Source organism: Sapajus apella, unplaced genomic scaffold, assembly GCF_009761245.1.
Source record: "Sapajus apella isolate SASKATOON/1434 unplaced genomic scaffold, GSC_monkey_1.0 scaffold57, whole genome shotgun sequence".
Classification (NCBI taxonomy): Eukaryota; Metazoa; Chordata; class Mammalia; order Primates; family Cebidae; genus Sapajus; species Sapajus apella.
The window spans coordinates 5,596,852-5,615,118 of record NW_022436997.1 but is presented as its reverse complement, the minus strand read 5'-3'; positions in this window follow the sequence as shown (position 1 = coordinate 5,615,118).

Here is an 18,267-nt window from a genome sequence, read left to right as displayed (position 1 = left end):
AACTTTAACTCTGATAATCATGTCTAATTATCTTATTTGCTTGTTATTGTTCAAGTAGCTGTTCCCAGAAGCAGTTTATTTAATGTAATACTGCTCTAAGCCTAGATCAGGAAGAATAAAATCATTTCTGAATCTCCCAGGTAAGGCTAGAGCTGAGTTGTGAAGTATCAAACATACTGTTCCTAATTTAGTCATTTTTTAAATGTGGTCTTCTCATACAGACCTTGATATATACAAGAAAACAGAACAAAGCCTGGATAGATCAATTGTGATGGGGTAAATTTGTTATGCCACGCTTCTCTTTTCCAATGACCTTTATCCTATAATAAACACCTATCTCCCAAGTCCCTAGCACCCTTCAGGTAGCACCCTCCGGGCCCCTTCAAACCCTACTGTGGCTCCAGGTGCCCACCCGCAAATAGGGCTTCATTGAGGCCTGCCATGATGTGAATGGTTCCCTCAAGGAAGTTGCCTCACTATGATAGGTTCCATTCACACAAGGATCCTGAGCAGCTATACTAGCCAAGTGAGATATATTTCCCACGTGATACAAATGGTGAATATTTTATTTACTCTCCCTTAAATGCTAAAGTGTCAGCTGTATATCATGTTGGCTCAAGTGATTTAGTGGTTAAAATTCCTACACCATGGTCATTGTCCTTTTTTTTTTTTTTTTGAGTTAAATGCTTATTTGTATGGGTTTACTGTAGAAGCATATGTGGAATACAGCTCTCAAGTTCTTTTCTGTGTTTTCCTGTTACAGCTCTATGCTACTTGTACCTTGAGTCGATCTAAATTAGTCACAACTCCCAGTAACAGCTATTATCTCCATTTACAAAGTAAGTTCCCCAATCTACTTAGGATTTTAAATGCAGCTTGAATTTAACTTTTCAGAATCTCTTCTTTCATAGAACTTTGCATGTAGCTACCTCATGAGATTGTGAGAATTCAAAAAAATAATGCACGTAAAGCACCTAACATGGTGACAACCATAATAAATGGTAATTATTATTGCATGACTTACTATATCTTCTTTTATTCTTTTAGCACTGAAAGAAAAATTTTATATAACTATTAGTCAAATTAGTAAGAAATAGAATTTACCTAATTAATATTTTTCAATTGATTAGCTTAAAAATATAGAAAATAATACTAGAGATGGGGAATTGAGAAAGAAATAATATTCCAAATAAAAATTAGCAAATCCAAGCAAATTCAGCAGATTCCTAGCAGATTCCATGTAAAAAGCATCCAAAGAGGTGACCATTTATCCTCTTTCTGAATCAGTTTTCCTTTCCAAAGGAATCTTTAATAACTAAAACAGTGTTGTAGACAAGGCTGCCTTATTTTTGCAACAGTTTTGTGCCTTCACATTTTTACAGAGCTCTGTCAACTTCTCAGCTTTTCTCTTAAAATCCTTTCCTATTCTCATTAGTCTGTTAGTAATCGTTGCTTTCCTGGCATCTCCATTTTGTCAGGTTATTATGCATTCCTCAGCATTGTGAAAAATGAAAAGTGGAAAAATCACATATTTTTCAGCTGACTTAACACTGCGTAAAGTGCTGAAATTATTAATTGAAAATCTTGATTATAAATTAGGTGGAAATAATGTTGAAGAAGCAGCCCCTAGTCATATAGGATTATTATTAGGGCTACACACTGAATGATTTGAATTTCATTCTGGTAGTAGTAAATATAGTTAATACGGGTGAATATGAGCTCACATATTTTGGCTGAATATCAATCAAATCAAGCAAGCAATTGCCTTTGCAATTTTGAGGTTTACATCCTAAAACCATGTGACTGCGGCATCTTTGCCCCTTTAACTTCTTGAGAACTACATCAAGTTTAGCCAAGCTAATAGCTATCTCCCTTCTGGAAACATGTAATCCAAAAATCACAACATTTTAAAAACCTCAGTAAAATTCACTCCACTAATTTCAAAGAGGTGATAATCCAAAATGAAGCTTAGTGAATGTTCACCTTTAAATAGGACCATGAATAATGTGTTCATCTTGGGCAAATTAAAGCATCATCCACATTTTAGCAAATGATTAACTTGCGAAAGATAATAAACCAACTTGAACCTCAGAGTAAAATTTACTAGCATATCAACACTTAATGCTCAATTACAAGCTACTTTTATCTATTCTTTGAAGCAGGGCTAGAAAGATCTCTATCTAGCAATATTTTGCATATTATTTGAGATAGGTTTGGCTAAGGTAACAACTCTCAAAATTCCAGTGGTTTAAAACAATAAACTTTTTAGTTCATGCTTATATAACATTACTATGTGGGTGCCAGATTACTCAGGGAGCTCACGTCCACTGTCATGTAGAGACCCTGTAGTGGTTAGTTTTCTGCATCGGTTTGGCTGGGCTGTGATGCCCAGTTATGCAACCAAGCATTAATCAAGGTGCTGCTAGGAAGATACTTTGTACATGTGATTAACATTTGCAATCAATTGACTAAATAAAGATGTTTACCCTCCATTATGTGGGCAGGCTTCACCCAATCAGTTACAGACAATCAGGGCAGAATTGTGACTTCTCTGAGGAAGAAGAAATTCTGCCTCAAGACCACAGCATCTGCTCCTGCCTCAGGTTTCAGCCTGCCAGCCTGCCCTATGAATTTTAGACATGCTAGCCTCTACAGTTGCATAAGTCAATTCCTCGAAATAATTTTATTTTTTCATATTTATGTATACATATTACATATGTGTGTATGTTTGTGTGTGCATATATTGTCAAATCTTGATTGTTTCTCTGAAAACCCTATTAAAGGAACACAGCTCCACCACAACTCCAAACTTTCTATCTGCTAATTCTGCCATTGTTATCTTCCTCTTTTAGCCAGCAGATGAAAAAGATCACAAAAAAGGCACGCAGAGAGGAACTCACTTGAAAGGTTTTATAGATCTGGAAGTAGCACATAGCATTACCTGTTTACATTCTTTGTGAGAGAGCTGGCTAAGCCTAATTGCTAGAAGAGCTGGGAAAGGCACCTAGATGCATCCCAAAATAGAGAACACATTTTGGTGAACAAAATCTAGTTTTTCTCTATCAAAGTAGCCTCTACCAAATTTTCAGTAGTGTTATTTATAACACAATTTGTAATATTACATTTTTCTTATTTTGAGATTTTCTATTTTGTCAATTAATAAAAAATTTAATGTGAGTCTCAATTTGGATGAATGGAAGTAGGGGGAAGGTCATTGTAGGCTGAGGGAATAGAGAAATCTTAAAGAAAGTGAGAAGGGTAGGAGGAAAAGAATAAAGGGACTTACAAGATGGATAGAGAGGATACACCTCTCTGGAATTCGTGATCTGATCTTATTTGTCCATCACTCTCTGTTAGTGTATCACTACCTTGGTGAGCCACCTTTATAAATGGGAGGTGCATATTTTCATGCATGTTTAGGCAGCAACAACAAAAAGTTAGATGAACTGGCCTGGATCTTGGAGTAAGTGAGGAATGAAGAACAATAAGACTAGACAGGTATAAAGTGAGTCACCTCAAGATATTAAATTTTATCATTCAGACAACGAAGAATTAATGTTAAGCCTTTAAAAGTGGATTAATTGATCAATGTCACACATTACATTTACCAGTCTGCTTTATTTAAAATGAGTGGGACATGGGAGAGGCATGAATGACACAGATCAGTTAAAAAGAAGATTGCAGTAATGGTATAAGGAAGAGCTAAATGTCTACATTGTGACAGGGGCAGTGGCAAGCAAAAGAAAGGGGGGAAAAAGGAGTAACGTCATGGCAGTAGCATGGACAGCACTTAATGGCTTATTGGATATAGTGGTAAGGGAAATAAAATATTTTAAAACATTGCCTATGTTTCAAATTCTGGTAATGGGAGGCTGGTGCAATTTAATTAAAATTAGGGATACTCTACCAGTTCTCTGGCATATACTAAGCTCCCCTGCAGAGACAGCCAAGGCACTTGGCCCTTCTTGTGGCACATACAGTGGGCTGTGGGGGCATAGAGGAGGAGTGAATCATACAGGAATGTCCAGTTTCCTCTGCCATGCCCAGACCTCTTGTGTTACTAAACCATACTTCATCACTCCAGAAAGACATTTAATGTTCATTAAGGAGATATAAATAGGTTGCTCCCTTATCAACCCAGCAACTGGGTCAATTTCACACTGAGTCATTAAATGTCTTAAGAACTGGTAATCTATCATGCTTTAATGACAACTTTAAAATGGTATTTCAAAGCCAAAAGATTTATATCCCATTAAGAGATGATTGTAATGTACTAATATAGGACTTGACTCACCCATTGAGAGCTATGTTTTAGGGAGAAAGGCTGGGGGGTAAGTACTTTGTAATATTGAAAACAGCTGACCATTTCGGATATGAATTTTAGAGCCAGCATTCACATAATTTGTTTCTTGGCAGACACATAGATAGCCAATATATGAGAACTTCATCAAATTTTGAATGGAACATTTTAACTCAGAAATGTAAACCGAAGGAGCTAGACAAAAAAGCAAAGTCACAAACAAACATACAAAAAAAGAAAGCAATATGCTAGCTACTCAAAAGTCAAATAAACACATATATAAATGATAGCAAAGTAGTTCTGCATGCAATTGATGGAACATATATATCACAGGACCAGTTCCCATATAATTCCTCTTTCTCACCTAGGTATTATCATGGATGAACATAGACATTTTCATCGTTGTATCAATTTACCTTCCACATTTTCAGCCTTGCTAATGGTCATGGAGATCATTTTGAGAGATGGAAGTCTCAGTATGTATTCTGCTGGTAAGAGTTCTCAAGAATCTCACAATATTTATATAAATAATTTTTCTATTCAGTAAAACTTTCTCTGTCTTAACTATTTTCTTTTTTTTTGAGACAGAGTCTTACTTTGTAGCCCAGGCTAGAGTACGGTGGCAAGATCTCAGCTCCCTGCAACCTCCACCTCCCGGGTTCAAGCAATTCTCCTGCCTCAGCCTCCCAAGTAGCTGGGATTACAGGTGCATGCCACCATGCCTGGCTAATTTTTTTGTATTTTTAGTAGAGACAGGGTTTCACCATGTTGGTCAGGCTGATCTTGAACTCCTGACCTCCTGGTGCACAGGCCTCAGCCTCCCAAAGTGCTAAGATTACAAGTATGAGCCACCATGACTGGCATGTCTTAACTAATCTTGCCACGGTTGCTATTACTCTGTATCTATTATTTTTTAGCAAACTCTTTACAGTTGCACATTGGTATTATGTATCATATTGTTGAGAAGATACATTCTGAGTTTTTAGAAAAATTGTGATTCTTCTTCTTCTTTCATCTTTTTACTTCTATGATTCACTGAGTTAATTAGAACTTGATCTAATTTTTACATGCTATCTAAATCACTGGATTATTCCCACTTATGCTAATCTTTACATCAGTCATTTGTGTCATTTGCTTTTGTGTTTCCTACCCCTAAAACAGGACAAAACTTTACTCTTTTATTTTTTTACTTCTATGCCTTGATTAATTACTAAGTTGCTTTGATTTCTTTAATATTATGTTTCCTAAGACGCTAACTGTTGAATCATATAGTCAGGCACTTAATGGTATCTCAGAAGATGGCACCATGAAGACTGTAGTGCTGTATCACACATACTAGTCTCACTCCAATATGTTCCAAAGCAGGGTTCTTCTCTTCCAGTTCTCAATGTCTCTTCCTCATAAAGAAGAGCGTTGGGTACCATTTAGGAGGTTTTGGGGTTCCTCCCTTAAAGGTATGATTAAGAAACATATCTTTATTTATCAGTGCCTTGCTTGTCTCATCCATAAAATCAAAGTAATAGATTGGAGAACTTCCAAGATCTTATACAACTCAAACTTCTTATATAAATAACTTCTGGACACTCAAACAAAGACAAAACTCTCTCTCTTGGTCTTTTCTTATTTTTCTTCTCAATAGCTATTTTCTCTTTCTTGGACCTGGAGTAATGAATACAAAAACTGTATTTCATTTATGATTTTGTTGGTTGATATTTAAATGGCTCATGTTTTCCTCAAAATGGAAGCTTTAGCAACTTAAAAATTTTAACTATGTTTTTTTCTTTCAGTTTTCTGTGTGCACATAATAGTAGCGAATACCAAATAGTTTCATGTGATGCTTTAGGTTATGGAGACATAGTTGCAATTCAACGTTTGTAAATTATAGGTAGAAAAAGACAAGATTTTCAATTCCGAATCTAGCAATAAGACTTTGGATGACTGATTTAATTTAAACTTGAATTCACTCATCTTTAAAATAGTCTGCAGCTAACGTATATTCTAGTTGCAATATTCAATAAACCTACAAATTATTTGTCAAACTAATGATACCACCTAAAATTTAATGTCACTTTCATTAAAACATTTTTCTATATAATATATGAAGGAAGATAATTGTTATTTTTAATACAAAGGCATTGGTCCAGGAAAGTGAAATGAATGGTTCAGGCATACAACTACCTTGTGATTGCAGCATATATAACCCTCTATCTTTTCCTCTCTCTGATTTTTGTCTAATTACTTTTATATACCAGAGCATAAAGTTCCATAAATTTACTTAATGGACTAAACTAATGATTTTACATAATTCATAGTTTTAAATTAGTAATCAACTAATTTTATGCACCAGACCTAACTAGGATCTCTAGTGTTTAACTGAAGGTGCAAATGAACAAAAACAACAGCAACAAGATTGATACTGAGGGTTAAGAAGGAATCCCAGCTTCTGGTGGTCACTTTCTGTTCAAGAGTGTATGACTAAAAAGAAAGCAGAATCATTAAAGTGCTGGTAAGAAAATCATATACAAAAAAAATTTAATTATGCATGAAAATTAAGTAAAACCCTTTTTGTCACTGAAGAACGATGTTTTAAGAAAATTTTAGAATAGTAGCTAAGGTGCACAGCTATTATTGGCTTTGTAAAAAGTGATGAAATTTATAAAAGTTATCTTCCTATTTTTTCTTTTGACATTTTATATTTCTTTACCCTCAGATTTTATAATAAGTAATTCTAAACATAAAAACAAAGCCTTAAAAAAACAATAAGAGCAAAAAACCCAACAGAAAAATGAGCATTAGACATGAACAAGCTATTCACAAAAGGGGATAATTCAATTGCCAATAAAAATAAGGATTTAACATCAAAGAAAAGAAAAATAAAACTATACTGTGATACCACTAAAAATGTATCAGATTGCTTAGAGTGTAAAATTAAACTATCAAATATAGATAAAGATGTCAATCAACCGGCACTTTCATTCACTGTTGCTGAAAGTATAAACTGGTACAACTACTTTGGAAAATTCTGGAAACATTTAGTAAAACTGGCATGCATATTATACAGGTCATAAATTTAAATATTTAAATTTATATATTAAAAAAATCCATAAGTATGTTCTCCAAATGACAAATAAAAGATTGGTTATAACAGTCTTATTTATAGTAGTGAAAAACTAGAAACAACTCAATTATGCATCAATAGTACAATAGATAAATAAATTGTGGTATACTTATACAACAAAATACAATATATATCGCTATACTAGAGAACTCTATATAACCTCATAAATATTTTTAATGGACAAAATATTGAACAAAAGAAGCCATACACATACATTGTATGATTCCATTCATATAAAGGTTAGAAACAAGCAAAACTAATGTGTTAGCAGTCAGAATAATGGTTACCCTTGAAACAAAAATAGTGACTGGAACAGGCATAAGAAATCACTTTGATTAATGATTACATTCTGGTTTTTAGTTTGGGCACTGGTTACACGGCATATTCAAATTGAGAAAATTCGTCCAGCTAGATATAACTTGTATACTTTGTCCATATGTGTGTACTTCAAAAATAGACACATCATGTGTGTGTGTGCAAATATTTATGCAGGTGTGTGAGTTCATGGTTTTCTCCAGGAATCCAAAATTATACATAATTGGAAATGTGCATCTTCAACATCAGCACAGCCATTTTTCTTTGGGAGCCATTCAAGTGTGAGCTGAGCTATGATTAGATCAGTGAGTATTGCCCATAAAGGTACTTCCAATGCCAACACCAGAATTATTAATATCTTTTACAGTTGCATATTTATTTTTTAAAATCATTTCTTGAAGGCACTTACTTCACTGCCTTCTTATCAGTTTTGCTTGTCTATTCTCCCTCATTTATATCTCTTTGATTGTTGCAAAGGAGACAGCTTTTGGCCCGGCACAGTGACTCATGCCTGTAATCCCAGCACTTCAGGAGACCAAAGTTGGTGGATCACCTGAGATTAGGAGTTTGAGTCCAAATTGGCCAACATGGTGAAACCCTGCCTCTACTAAAAATACAAAAATTAGCCTGGTGTGGTGGTGGGTGCCTGTAATCCCAGCTACGCACAAGGCTGAGGAAAGAGAATCTCTTGAACACGGGAGGCAGAGATTGCAGTGAGCTGAGACCGCACCACTGCACTCCAGCCTGGGTGACTCAGCAAAACTCTGTCTCGGAGAAAAAAAAGAAAAAAGTTAAGATAGCCTTTTTAGGCATATAAATATAAGTCATTATGTAAAAGGAACAGTTAAGAGTTTTTCATAAGAACACTTAATGTTAATATAATTTTAAATTATCTAGGTCACGGACAAAATCAATTTGGGGGAAGAAAGTTCAGTAGTAGAAAGAAAGACAGCCAGATATTAAGTGCTTTATGATGGAGGTACATTACATCAACTACAAGCCTAATTTTCTTTCTTTTTTTAAAAATTATACTTTAAGTTCTGGGTACATGTGCAGATCATTCAGAATTATTACATAGGTATACATGCCATGATGGTTTGCTGCATTCATCCCTCAGTCACCTACATTAGGTGTTTCTCCTAATGTTATCCCTCCCAAATTCCCCACCCCCTGCTATCCCCTCCCTAGGTCCCTCACCCCCCAACAGGCCACTGTGTGTGATATTCCCCTCCCTGTGTCCATGTGTTCTCATTGTTCAACACCCACTTATGAATGAGAATGTGCAGTGTTTGGTTTTCTGTTCTTGTGTCAGTTTGCTGAGAATGATGGTTTCCAGCTTCATCCATGTCTCTGCAAAGGACATGAACTTATCCTTTTTTATGGCTGCATAGTATTTCATGGTATATATGTGCCACATTTTCTTTATCCAGTCTGTCACTGATGGGCATTTGGGTTGGTTCCAAGTCTTTGCTATTGTAAACAGTGTCACAATTAACATATTTGTGCATGTATCTTTATAAGAGAAAAATTTATAATCCTTTGGGTATATACCCAATAATGAGATTGCTGGGTCAAATGGAATTTCTATTTCTAGATCCTTGAGGAATCACCACACTGTCTTCCACAGTGGTTGAACTAATTTACACTCCCACCAACAGTGAAAAAGTGTTCCTATTTCTCCACATCCTCTCCAGCATCTGTTGTCTCCAGATTTTTTAATGATGGCCATTCTATCTGGCATGAGATAAGTCTCATTATCAAATGGATCAAAACTGAATCTAATTAACTCTCCTGATCAAAAATTGGTCAAATTTATAAAATTAAGAAGGCAGAGAAAATATGAAACCACACTGTGAAAAATGTGATCAGAAAAAGTCAGACTGTGAGCAACTCAACATGCCAAAGATTTGAATTTTTACAAAACAAATAAATTTCCAAAAAGGGAAAAAGTGAGGGAACAATGTATAGATTCAAAGTTAATACAGAAGTATCAACCATCACAATGAATAGACCATTTTTGAATATCGATTAAATAAAATTTTAAACATGTTTAAATATTGACATGTATAATGATAGGAATGATATTTTTCTTCCAGGCAGCACAGAGGTATGATGATTTTATATTTTTTGTTTCCTTACCTTTTAGATATTTATACTGAAATATTTACATGTCAGATAATATATGATGTCTGGGATTTGCCTTAAAATAATATAAGATGAGGGGAAGGAAGGAGAGTAATATAGATGAAACAGGATTGGGTTAGAGTTAAGAAAAGTTTACCATAGGTGAAGTGTTCATGGTGGTTAATTATAATATTGTCTGTACTTTTGATAGGTTTGAAACGTTCCATGGTAAACTTAAGGAATAGTAAATAAATTAAAGCAGAGATCTGGCTCCTTGAGTGCCTTTGAGCTTAGAAAGAGTTATCGAAAAGATAATTACAGTGGCAAAAGTGTGAAGACATATATTAGACTATAGAACAAATGCATGGCTGTACATTTTCAATTCAGAAACATCTTGTTTAAAAAGTGATCATTCATAAAAGCCAAGAGGTGAGACAAGGGCAGATGAGCATTCACTTGTTTGCAAAAGCCAAAAACAAAACAACACATTTTTTTTCACTTTATGCCTTTGTGAATTAGCCACAACATCAAGTTGTTGGAGAGGCACTTTAATTTGATACCTTTTGTGCTTTGGGTATACTTTTTACTGGGTTAAAATTGCTGCTGTTAGAAAAATCAGTGTCACCAATGAAGTTATGTTGACCCTCTGGGCAAAGGTGAGATGAAAGGGTCAGGCTGAGAAATGAAGACAAGAGACGAAATGTGCAAAGAGGGGAGTGAAATGTCAGAGAAACTTTCTTTTTTTTTAATGAGCTGGATTTCTTTCCTGTGCCCAGAAAGGCATGCTATGCTTTGTCTCAGGAGATGAATAGAGAAGCACCTCTTGCTACCCTCTGCTAGTATTCTGATCATCAGTGTCAACAGAGTAGCCTTGTACACCTTTGGTAGCAGCAGAGAAATTGAGAGCTGTTCCAGATCTGCCCAATTACAGTTTATGGAGCCTGGCCCGGAGAAAGCAAATGATCAGCACTTTCTCCTTTCACGGTCTGCAAAGGTTTACTCTGTCCCAGATAGGTTAGCTCCTCAAAACAAACAAACAAACAAACAAAAAACTCTGACAAGATTGTTTTATTGAGAACCAGAAGCCTTGGGCTGTGATTCCCAATTTGCCACTTTTTCCTCCGAAGCTTGAGTCTTTTAATTTGTAAATAAGAGACTTGAAACAGTTGATCTTGGGGTATTTTTAAACTCCATTGGCTTTTAAATTTGTATTCTCCAATTACATTTGAGAAGTGTGGGCAAGCTTCTTTATAACTCTTCTTTTTGTGAGTACATAAGAGCAGAGGGAAGAACTACAGAGAAAAATCCTAGGATAAGTCTCATATATAAGTTGTACAAGGTGTGTTTTGATTCTGTTCTGTGTTGTTTTCTTGCTTGTTTGCTTTATTCTGTTTTGTTTTCTATGAATACCTTATCTATTAGATGTTACAGAGAGAACAGAAGGTAATTTTCTTGGTAGGAGATTAGACTATTACAAATCATCCTATATTGTAACTACATAAATAACCCTCCCCTAATTCATTTCAACACTAGGTATCCCTCAATGTTTCATTCTTGTAAAATCTATCCTCTTATGCACAGAATTGCGCCTCACATGGAGGTCTAATCATGACAATCCCCTCCTCAAGCACATCTCTGTTTCCCCGTTTCCGAGAGGAAGCTCTATACTCACCTTGACTCTTTCTACCTTTCTTTTACAGAAATTTCCACAATTTATAATGCAATTGGTATAATTTACTTTGGTAACTTGGAATACAAAGACCAACATATCACAATTATTTTTCTCACATGCTCCTCTTAGTAGCAAGTTCCCTGCCCATCTCCTGATACCTCTTGGTTCTGAATTCCCCAAGTCTCCCAAGGATTACTCTGCTAAAAAGAGTAATTCCAAATGCTGGGCATAAAAGGAGAGACAACTGGGATACCCAAGTAACACCTTCACAAGTCCTGGCTTTGTTTGCAGGTGTCTCAGTTAAATGTAGGTCCTACACAAGGGACTATGGTTATGCCCCTTTGATCCAGATGACTTTTAGCCCATATTTGTGCTAAAAGATTACACTCATGTCCTCCAAAGCCCAGCTTTTATGAACACAAGACTGATCACTCAGAAGCTTCAAGTTTCAGGTATATATTTTTCAGAATTAGTTCTGCTTCTTGAGTTTTGAGTCCTTACTTAGTGGCCAGGTCAACAGCTGGTACTCTGTTTCCTCAGAGTGACTTACTTACCTTAAGCAATCTTTCTTTGCTAGTGAACATTAGCCAGATTCATTCAGTCAACTCTGACAAGTTCCTTGAATTTTAACTCCTAAAGAGGAAATGACATCTAGTTATATTTTTTTCCATAAGTGTCTTGGTGCCTTAGAAAAATTGTTTCATCTCTTCCCTTGAGATTTGTATGCCAAAATCAGTGGTCATTTTAGCAACACACGTGTACACACACTCAAGATCCAGTTATACTTTTTCTACATGCAATAGATTGCCTGTTGATATTGGCTTTATATATTTATAGAAGACCGTGTAAGTGTGTGTATGCTGTTGTTTTTCCTTCCTAGAAAAAAAATCTGCTCCAAGGTGAGTAGATACAAAGATTTCTTGTATAATGTTTAATAATTACATTTTACCTTGTAGTTATTATAATATTTAGATAGCTATTTATGCAATTATTGATGACTGTCTTTCTAGTAGATTAATAGCTGTGTGCATGTAGGAACAGCAGTATTATTGTTAACCAGCATAATATACAGGCAGATGATATATGCTCAAACTGTGTTTGTTGAATGAAATAATGAAGACCACATAGATCCCCAAAGAGTTTTATAAAATACAAACTGAACATCAAAAAGATAAGTAGTAATTAGTAGGTGGAAGCTAAAGCATGCGCAAAATATTGGAAGTCCCTAGCTGAAGCATAGATTTGGAAGAGGACGGGAAGGCAGAGTAAAAACACAGAGAGGTATCTTGAGATACTTATAAGAATTATAATGGAGTTAGACTTTAAGGTCAATGGAAACATTTTCCAGAACAAAAATTAAAATTAGAACAATAAGTTTTAGAAAGATTACTCTGGCTTCAAAATTGGAGATGAATTGAAAATGGCCAAAACTTGAGTTCACTTCAGTAACCTAGGCAAGCAATCACAGAACCCTGAATTAGAGTAGCAATAAATAGTATTTGAATGATTAAGTATATACTTAGAAAGTAAACCGGGCACGGATTTATAATTGATTACACGTTGGGATGAGGGAAAAAGACAAGTCAAGGTTGATGTTAAGATGTGCGTTAACAACTAAAGGGATGTGGTGGGAAGCAGGTTCACTGTGCACTAGTTCCCAACTCATCTGAGTCTGGTGAAACAAAATAACCACACATGCAAGTTTACATGCAGCAGATTGATTACCTGCAGATAGCAAGGGACCACGAAAGTGTAGCATTCATTGTGAGCTGATCCTCTAAGGCTCAGGAAAGTTGCACATGGCGGATGATATCTCATTTGCATTTAACTCACTTACCTAGCTGAAGGACCTCAAAAAGCAGCTCTCCTCCAGATTTCACGCCCCAGGATAATGTGACCACTGGGCTCAAGTTAGAAAAACACACTGTTTCTAGAGGAGCCCTAGAACAGAGTGAAGCTTTTTCTGGACAGCCTCTCTCAATCTCAGGATGTTCCATTCCCAGCAAATTCTAATTATTCATGAGAAATATATGTGAGAAATGGGGAAGAACTGGGTCAATCCAAGCCCTCTGCCCCAGAGAAATATATAGCAGGTGGTTCCATTCATTCAAGAGAGAAAACATAGAAGGAGGGAGTTGGGGGTGAGAGGAGGAAGACTAAATTCAATCTCAACATTAATTTTGGGTGCACAAGCAGTTTTGTGAATAGAGCTCAGGAAAGAGCTCTAGGGTAGAGATACAGATTTGGGGACATTCAATATATGTCTTAGGAAGGGCAAAAAGTTTAATCTTGTATTTCTACTCTGAAAATTGTAACATCCCTGGAGTGCTGAGTTGAAAAAAGGACTTTGAAACATATTATTTCATAGTGGGAAAAAAAGATATTGATTGAATAGTAGAGTTTAGTGTTCACGTAGAAATGGGAATGGAAGCATATTTGTAACATTAATCTAGCCTGATCTAGATGTTAATTGACAGAATATATGACATCATATGAGGCATGTGTGTGGAATAAAACTGAAAAGCAGTTAGGGAAGCATTCTGAAGTATCCTCAATATCTTAGAAAAACATAAAGGCAAATGCTACTTTCTAATAATTTAGGGAATGGATGAGGAAGTAGCCTTTTGTTATTTTATCATTGCTGCAAACTGAGTGAGATTAGGGCAAGCAGAGACCAAAATCCTAAGAAAATGTTTTGTTGCTTCGTATCTTTCTTTTCTTTTGCATCAACAATATCCCAATATTCTCTCACCTGAGACCATCATATTTTTAGTCTAAGGCTGTACGGTCCAATAAAAATACAACTCTAGTCACAAATACAAACCATAAGTATACATTTAAATTTTCTGGTAACTGTTATTTAAAAGATTTTAAAAGGTAAAATTAAGTTTAATATTATCTTATCCACATATATTTCAACTTGTAATCAATATTAAACTATTAATAAGCTATATTTTTATATCATATATTCAAAAAATCTTTTGCATAATTTACTTATAGCACATTTCAATATAGATTAGCCACATTTCAAGTGCTCAATAGCCCCATGTGGCTAAGGATTACTGTATTTGACAGTACATATAGCCCTAGAAGCAATTAAAGAATCCCTAATTTAGGCTGCATCAATCCTCTATTACCTTTGACACCAATTGCTATAAGGTACTGCTACCTTGGTTCTGTGACTAGGTGTCTATCCATGTGTCAGACCCAGTGTCCAGGTGATGCCTTGGTAACCCCCTGTCTGTTCCTCCATCCTTGTTTTTAACACTGGCACTGTTTTACTGGCATTCTGAGTCACGCTATTCACTGCTACATTTTTCTGTTGTGGATCATTTGCTTGCCTACCTTCCTGAAACTTTCTATTCATAAATTAATTCAGCATATATTGACTGCCTCCTGCATTCCAGGCCCTCTGGCGGTTTCTTTGCTCTCTGGGTACACCATTCCCATAGAGTAAGCAAGGGAAAGAGACAAATATTAATAATCCAATAATCACAGGACTACTGTAAATGTTGTCACAGAAATGATATGAGAGAACAGAGAAGGGAAAAGATTGTTTGTTTGAGGGGATCAATTATTGTTTTCTGGAGCAGAAGTTACTTGTGTTGAGTTTGACTGACAAGTAGGGCTCATTTGAAGCTTAACTTCTGTTCCCATTGATATGTCAATTAGAAGGGAAATTCGTCTGTGTATAACCAAATACTCAACAGTAGCTTAAACGTAGAAATATGAATGCTTAGCAGAATAAAAAGAATTCATTTCTTAGTATAGTGTGGCTGCTAAGGATCCGACCCTCATGCCAGTGGTCCTGGCAACAGAAAAGGGAAAAGATTAAAGTGAAAATGAGTTCATCTCTGGGCTTAGATAATGTGGTTTAAAGGAGAGGAGTCAATTGATGGGGAGAGGAGGGCATAGAAAGTTCAAGAAAAGAGAGATAAAAGAAGGTAATCAGCCAAGGAGGGAGCAAGCTACTGATAGTAATTCTGTGATTTTATAGAGAGTAATACTTATAAAGAAATATATTCCCTTGGGATAAAACAACAATAAAATCAAAACTCAACAGATACACAATAATACACTATATAAAATTGAAGTATAAGTTTTTCATTGATTAGAAGGACAATAATTATATCAGGGATGTTATTTTCAATAGCTGTGGTTTTCCAAATTTATTTCCCCCAACTGGAAGATGTCCAGAAGCCCTCATTCATTTAGAAGGAATTTGACTGTATTTTTTTTTCTGAACTAAAGAAACTGCTTGAAAACTTGGACTGTGTATTTATGGGTTGCTTTGCCAACCTATAGTAGCAATATCTTTTGAGACACTCAGCAGGGTTGACTTTGTCAAGTGTAACAAAGAATATTTCAAATACTGGGGGCTTGGCAACATCCTCAGTGAGGTTTGCCAGGTGCTGTTCCATCAATTTTTAACTCCCATTTTTTTAAGAGACATTTAATCCATACTTATTTCTTACTGCTTTACTTCTTAACTCATCAAAATGTTATATTTCAAGAGCTTTTTGATGTGTATGGTACCTTTGGGCTTTTTTCCCCCTTCTTCAAAACAGGAAGTTATGTTAGCCAAAGGGATTTTTTAAAAAAGGAGAAAACCCTTGAATGTTGAAAAGGGTATTGGTTCTGATTGCAAAAGCCTTGAGGTTTGAATTGGTGCCGAACATGAGTGAAATTATCATCAAAGAAAATAGAAAACTGATTTGTGTGTGGATTTTTAATATAATGATAGATGCAGTGTCAAAAAAGATCACAAATTACTACAGTTTGAATATGATTTGTCCTTAGGAAAACTCATGTTGAGGCTTGATCTCCAAAGTGGTGGCATTTGGAGGAGGAGCCTTTAAAAAGTGATTCAGTCCTTAAGAGGGGTCAATGTCTTCTATATATCTATCATCTATCTATCTACCTATCTATCTATCTATCTATCTGTCTATCTATCTATCTATCTATTTTTGCAGCTCTGGTTAGTTCTCATGGGAATGAATTAATTCCCATAGAGTAGGTTGTTATATCGAGATTGTCTCTAGTGTTTTGCTCTTTTTGCACATGTGACTCCCTTTCCATTTTGAGACAGCATGAGGACCTCACCCAAAGTTGCCAGATGTAGCTGCCCAAACTTTAACTTTTTGGACAACAGAATTGTGAGCTAAATAAACCTCTTTTCTTTATAAATTATTCAGTCTCAGGTATTCTTTTGCAACAACACAAAATGAACTAAAACATGGATTACCTAATCCCATCCTCCACTGAAAGACTGAATCCCCTCTGTAATTGATTCACATGTTATTGTCATAACTCAGCTTGAATATCTCTGATAACAAGAAACTCAGTGCCTGCTAAGATGAATTTTTTTTTTTTTCAGAAAAGATAGTGGTTATAGCCTTGAACTCTTTTCCACTGTGACTCCTATCATTTGGCTTTTACTTGCTTAGTCAAACAGAATCCATGTCTCTTTTTTTTCTCTGCTACATGACAACATTTTAAATGTTCGAGAATAGTTATGCCATCTCTCTCGTTCTCAAATTCTCCAAGTATGAAATGCCACATTACTTAAATTACTCATATGGGAAGTTTTATACCAAAGAAACCCTTTCTATGCATCAACATTTGTTCATATTGCTTTTGAACTTTGTCATTTAAAATTAAATGATCTATATGTTGTGCTACCAGCTAAAATAATTGAATAAATGCAACCTTTTTCTCATATATTTTCTTTCTATTTATGCATCTCATATTCCTCCACACATCTCTGTTATCACTCCACTCATTTGAGATACACCACACACACACACACACACATACGCACACACACACGCTCACACATACACACACATACACACAAACACTCACTCACACACACACACATCAGCAAAGGGACAGGAACAATACGCACAGCCTATGGCTTTAGAGACTATTTCTACGATTTTATTTAGATGCAAAATGGGTATTCAATAATTAAAACTGACTGTAAATCAGGACAACATATATTATATTATATTGACATATATAATGTGTGAATATATACACACTTTTATACATATATAATGAAATAATATAATATCTATACAATCTGAGGTTATGAGTAGAAAATACATTCATATATACATATATACACGCATATATTACAAATACATATATTTGCCCCTACAGGCTCACATTCACTGCAGTTAATGTCTTGAATCTACTAAACAATTACAACAGGTTTATTACTGAGTATAACAACAGCATTTGAAACAAATCAGCCTAAGTGTTTTAGAAATTTATAAGGGAAGGGCAGTGAGGTTACAGAGATCTATGGTACTCATCAGGCCAGGTTTATCAGATTTTACATATACCATGTAGACTTCTCAAGTACAATCTTGTTTCCCTGATCTAAATGTGTGCTAATAGGATGCAAAAATTAAAATGATTCAAAAAGAAAAATTATTTGTTTCCACTGTTATCTACTGTTAAAAAAACTGTACATAGAAAAATTTCTTCAGCTGAAATTCTTCTCTTTCTCCTACACAGTTCCATAGTACAGTATGTGTATTTCAGTTATCATATAAATCAAATGTGGTGCAGAGTCAGAAATCTTATCTTACACTAAAACCAAAAATGTTTTCAATCACAGTGCCAATGTTAATACTATGTAAGCTTGTACAACTTACTCTATGTGCTCTTGTCTCAGTTTCCTAAATAAAAAATAAGATTGATCTCTTGTGTATATGTGTGTGTGTGTGT